Here is a 6,602-nt window from a genome sequence, read left to right on the forward strand (position 1 = left end):
GGCTTTTGATCATTGCCAAAAGATCCTGTGAAGGCTACTAACTTGGATGATGTGTATGAAGAACAATGCCTATAAGTCATGATGGCTGATTATTACCAATATTGACAATATCAAGTGATGAGTATTTTGAGTGAAAAGGTGTTCTTTATTCACATCTTTTGATAAACTTTCCACTGGCAATGGTAGACCGTTGTAAAAGAATCCTGAATTTATCCAGAAAAAAATCCTAATATAGGATCCTAATATAGGATATAGTAAATTTACCTTTACTGTGCTTGCTAACAAAATAATGATTACATGTGTAGGCTTTTACATTTCAAGACTGCAGCATTTTTACCATGTGAAGTATTTCATACTTTCACCTTAAATTTGCTGAGTATTATATTTTTCATTTGCATATTCTTTAAATCTGACATTACTTCTTTTTTACCTTTGATAAGTATGCAGGAAATATGAGGGATACTTTAGTTATTATTATTTATTTATTTTTGCACATCTCGCCACAAGGTGACTCCAGCCATCTTTGGATTCCTGGTGATCACCAAGGCTTTGGCACGGCCATACAACAAAATTCCTAGGACAGTGATGGCGAACCTTTTTTTCCTCGGGTCCTGAAAGAGTGTGTGCGTGCGCTATCAGGCATGCATGAATGCCCACACCCATAATTCAATGCCTGGAGAGGGCGGAAACAGGTTCCCTTACTCCCTGGAGGCCCTAGAAGGCCAGAAACAGACTGTTTTCCAACTTCTGGTGGGCCCAGTAGGCTCATGTTTTGCCCTCCCCAGACTCCAAATGCTTCCCTAGAGCCGGGGGGACGGTAAAATGCCCTCCCCATTCCCCAAAGGCACTCTGGAAGCCAAAATTACCTTTCCAGATCCTCTGTGTGAGCCAAAAATCAGCTGGCTGGCACATATATGAACATTGGAGCTGAGCTAGGGCAACAGCTCATGTACCATCCATGCCATAGGTTCGCCATCATCGCCCTAGGATATCCCTAACCCATTCGGTTCTATCGGTACTTACTGAAGACAAAGTCTATTTGAAAATATTTCTGTATCTGTGGTTACAATAGATAATGGAAATCTTTCCTGTTTCTGTTGCTTTATTCTCTTTACACCGAAAAAAAATAATTTAATTCCTCTATGTTTGGCTACCTTAAATGACTGGATTGTATTGTTAACCTCATTTGAACTGACCCCGTTTTTTAAAAGATTCTGTAATGCAAATTATTTGTTCTATTTTTTTTCCCAGAAGTATAACTTTAAATTATAAGAATTAGATAATAGTTTTCTCAGGGTTTTATCATTTTATGACATTGCATATATACAGAAATGTGATAATACCGTTCAAAGTTACGACGGCACTGAAAAAAGTGACTTGTGACCATTTTTTACATTTATGACAATTGTAGCATTCCTCAGGGTAACGTGCTTGGCAACTGACTCATATTTATGACGGTTGCAATGTCCCAGAGTCATATGATCGCCTTTTGAGAAGTTCTGACAATCAAAGTCAATGGGAAACGCAGATTCACTGAACCACTGCAGTGATTCACTTAACTGCAGTAAGAAAGATTGTAAAATAAGACAAGACTCCTTTAACAAATGTCTCACTTAGCAACATGAATCAGGGGTTCAATTGTCGTAAATTAAGGACTACCGTAATGGTGCACACCAATTTGTCAACCAATTCTATACTTTTTCCACATGTCAAGAACTTTGACAGAAGCAAAAATGAGTCATGAGGCAGTAGATGAGGCAGATACAACAAAAACACAGTTAAATGGCATAGTTAAAGTTTAATCTACATACTTCCAGGAAAAGAACAATATCTTGCTACATCTCTCTGAACTATCATGTGATAGAAGGCAGTACAGCTTTAGCCTTGCAGTATTATTTGAATAGATTATGGCATTGTACATGAACCTAGATATCGGTAGAACCTAACCAAATCACCAGATCATGCTTAGATTATTCTTAGTGGCTGTTAAAGAATGGAATGGAATAAATATAATATATTTAATATATAATTATATATTAATATTTGATATCTACATCAAATAATAATAGAAAATAGTACTGTATACTCCTGAAACAATAGTTATTCACTATTTGAAATGTGCATCATAAGGTGATAGGTTTTGAATCAATGTCCCTCAAATGGAATAATTTACAGAATGTTTTGAAAATCTGGTACCCACCTATGGCTCCCAAGGCATTGAAATTTGGAGAAGTTGTGGCTGCTTCAGTCCTACTGGTGGCTGCTGTTGTGATTATGTCATCATATTCTATATTCTGTGACTGTTTCCCAGTCAGTCTCACAATCCCCCCCTCCTTCCCCCACTCAGCAGCCACCTGCTTGTTGGAAAAGATGGAAGAAAGGAGAGGGAGACTTCCAATGCTCCCTGCCAGAAACTCAGTGGGGAAGCCAGCAGGAAATCAGAAGTTGTTCCTGCTCCCATTGTTTTTTTGCCCACCCTTGTTCATTCTGTTTCTCTCTTTAGGTAAGGAAATACTTCTGCAATTATGAACCAAGAGGGCACGAGTTGTCAAATATTTTTCTCTTATTCAACAAAGCTATCAAAGGCTTGTACCAGGTGGACAAAATTTGTACACATTAACTTGGAGAGAACAAAGATGACTGGAACAGGAACAATACAAATAGAATTGGAACTGACAACAGAACAGCAAATTTCATGCTGATGTAGTTTTTGGCTAACTTAAGAATTGGTGGTGAGCACTCCAGCTCAACAATGGGGAAAAACACTATTTACAATTTTTTGTTTGTTGTCTCTTCCTATTGCTCTATGTAGCAGTGTACAGAACAGATACTTTTTTAAAAATGTAAAACAATCATTTCTTTAAAAAAATCAAATTGTATTTTTCAAACTTTCTAGTATATCACACCCTTGCAATTGGATTACATAGTCATATTCCATGGAGAGCAATTCATAATTCATATTTTAACCCAGGACTCCCAAACTGGATTCGTTTTCCTAGAGTCCACCAATGGTTTGTTTTGTCTCAAGATTTAAACGCTAATGCAACATTATATTAGATGACTTCAGTTACTTCTTCAGAAGAGAGCATTTTCTTCAGAAGTTACTGAATATGACCATTAATCTTATGTGGAGCCTTTTATAAATCTATACTGTGACTCAAAGCCATATTTTATCCTAATTTATAAACACATTGATAAGTTACATAAAACGGGCTCAACTGACCTTATCAGCGCTTTAGATGTATAATTAGTTCTGTGAGCCTAATAGAAATAGACCAGAATGAATTTGTCTTTCCGAAAATGAAAATGTGCATTGCCTTCAGGGAAAAATAATAATTTGCAGAATATGTAGCATTGAAATGGTTTTGCTTAACTTTTTAGAAAATGTGGATAAAGCCCCAAGAAAATAATGGAGATGTGCCTATTATTAATCATGCCTAAAACAATAAGGGAATTTGTTATTACTATCTACACTTGTTCTTAGCTTTAATCTGTCTTTTTGGTTTGAAGCTGTCAGATTTACAGATGTGGGTTATTTTTTTTTCGGAGTAGTTCTCTGCTCAGAAATTAAATTAACCACTTTCTGTTACAATGATGGAGATCGGTCCAATTTTTCAAAAGCAACTCTTTTCTCAGAAAATTGTTTGATAAAAAGGGCACAAACAAGTTGATAGATTTAGAACAGTGGTTTGTATAACTAGTAATTGGATCAGATATAATATAAACCAAGATGAAAGGTCATTAGATTCTTAAGTAAGTAATGATTCTTGCACTCTTAAGTGTGCACTTTTCTTCTCGAATAATCCAGGTTCACACACATAATTTATCTTCCAGTAGTATTAGATGCCTAGAAATTAGAAGGAATTAAAAGCAAATTTTAAATACACAACTTAATTGCTTATATCTTTTTGAATTTGAATATTGGGGAAAGATACTGAAATGCATTATGCCTTTTTGCCACTAGAGGGTGATTAGCCTCTGCAAGGATACAATTGCACAAAAATGGCACAGTTGTTTTTATTACTGTACAGTACAGTAATTTATTTTTTGGGTCCAGTGGTGGGTTGCTACTGGTGCAGTAGGCTGCTGCGCACCGGTAGCAGCCGCCAGATTGCGCAATTTGTGTGCGACCGTTGCAGTGCCAGTTCTTCAGGTGCTGCCATCTTTTTTCTTTAATTTTTGGTATTTTTTGCTTCCTGCACACGCGCAGAAGCAAAATCTCGTGAGGAAACGATCACACATGCAAGATTTCGGCAATTTTGGGGGGCAAAAATATTGCCAAAAACTCGCTCACACAAGCGTCTCTTCGCATCCTCCCTCCCAGGCACATTTGGCACCGCTTTGCTTTTAAATGTGTGCTATAATACCTTATTCCAAAACTTAATAATAAATAGTGGAAAAATTGAATATTAAAATTATTTATGTACAATAGTATTTAGCAAACATTTATATCATGGGGTTTGCTAAGTATTGTGGAAGTATATTTCATGAGTATATTTTAATCTAAATCTTTTATAAAAATTTGGAACGTTTATAAATAAAAAGAATAATATATAAAATATATGGTTAAACCATGTTATTACAAGTACAACATGAAAAATTTAATAGAAAGGATAAGAATATATTTGCAATCTTAATCATAAAAATCTAGCCCGGTTAGTATTAATTGCTCTTATAGTACTATCCCCCCTCAAGGAAAAACTTCAGTGTCATGTTGAACTTTTCCAGTAAAATATTGGAAAGGGTCTAATGATTTATGCCTCTTTTCCATTGAATTATGTCCCCTGACTCATTTTTTACAGACTTACTTTTTAACACAATTGGAAGGGACCTTTTAGGTCATCTAGTCCAACTCCCCACCCAAGCAGGAGATTCTATACCATTAATGGTGAACCTTTTTTTGGTTGGTTTGTTGGTTTGTTTATTTATTAGATTTGTATGCCGCCCCTCTCCATAGACTCGGGGCTGCTCACAACAATAATGAAACAATGTACAACAAATCTAATACCCTGTTTCCCCGATAGTAAGACACCCCCAATTGTAAGACGTATCGGGGGTTTCAGGGGGGTCGGCTAATATAAGCCGTACCCCGAAAGTAAGACATATGTCTTACTTTCGGGGAAACACGGGGGTATTGCCGGGGGGGGAGCCCGATGACGTTGCTTCCAAGCTCCCTGTGCGCCCCTCGCCTTCGCCTCGCCGCGGCGCCACCGCCTCTTCCCCGGCTTAGCAAAGCGAAGGACGGCACTGGTCCGAAGCGAGCCGAGCGGGTGGCGACTTGCAGCGAAGGCGCTCATCCCAGCAACCCTCCTTCGCCCGCCTCCTTTCCGACAGGCAGGTGGGGCTGCCCAACTGCGCAGAGCGGCTCCTCCCCTCCAGACACACGCTTCCCCGACACGCGTCTGTGGCTCCACGCATGCACGCCGCTTGGAGCCCTGAGGTTGAACTTGGAAAAGGGCTCACGAGGCTCCTGTTCCGCGGCTGCCCTTCTGGACTCTGGGGAGATGCCTTCGGGAACGCGACCCTTTCAATTTTTTTCCAATGTAAGACATACCCCGAAAGTAAGACGTAGTGGGGCTTTTGGGGGTAAAAAGAAAGTAAGACACTGTCTTACTTTCGGGGAAACACGGTATTTAAAAGTGACTAAAAAACCCTTATTTAAAAAGCAAAACATACACACAAACATACCATGCATAAACTATATAGGCCTGGGGGACATGTCTCAATTCCCCCATGCCTGATGGCAGAGGTGGGTTTTAAGGAATTTACGAAAGGCAAGGAGGGTGGGGGCAATCCTAATCTCCAGAGGGTCGGGGCCACCACAGAGAAGGCTCTTCCCCTGGGTCCCATTGTGACTAGAAACTGATCGGCAACCAATGCAGACTCCGGAGTGTTGGTATAACATGGGCATACCTAGAGAAGCTCATGATTGCTCTCGCAGCTGCACGATCTGAAGTTTTCGAACACTTTTCAAAGGTAGCCCCATGTAGAGAGCGTTATCGTAGTTGAACCTCAAGGTGATGAGGGCATGAGTGACTGTGACCAGTGACTCCCAGTCCAGATATGGCCACAACTGGTGCACCAGGCGAACCTGGGCAAACGCCCCCCTCGCCACAGATGAAAGATGTTTCTCTAATGTAATCTGTGGATCGAGGAGGACGCCCAAGTTGCGGACCCTCTCTGAGGGGTTCAATAATTCCCCCCCAGGGTAATGGACAGACAGATGGAATTGTCCTTGGGAGGCAAAACCCACAGCCACTCTGTCTTATCAGGGTTGAGTTTGAGTTTGTTGACACCCATCCAGACCCTAACAGCCTCCAGGTAGTGGCATATCACTTCCACTGCTTCGTTGACTGGACATGGGGTGGAGATGTACAACTGGGTATCATCAGCGTATTGATGATACCTCACCCCATGCCCTTGGATGATCTCCCCCAGCGGTTTCATGTAGATATTGAATAGCAGGGGGGAGAGGACCGACCCCTGAGGCACCCCACAAGGGAGAAACCTAGAGGTTGATCTCTGACCCCTCACTAACACTGACTGCGACCGACCGGAGGGGTAAGAGGAGAACCACTGAAGGACAGTGCCTCCCACTCCCA

Source organism: Erythrolamprus reginae, chromosome 1 (genome assembly GCF_031021105.1).
Source record: "Erythrolamprus reginae isolate rEryReg1 chromosome 1, rEryReg1.hap1, whole genome shotgun sequence".
In the NCBI taxonomy this organism is placed as follows: Eukaryota; Metazoa; Chordata; class Lepidosauria; order Squamata; family Dipsadidae; genus Erythrolamprus; species Erythrolamprus reginae.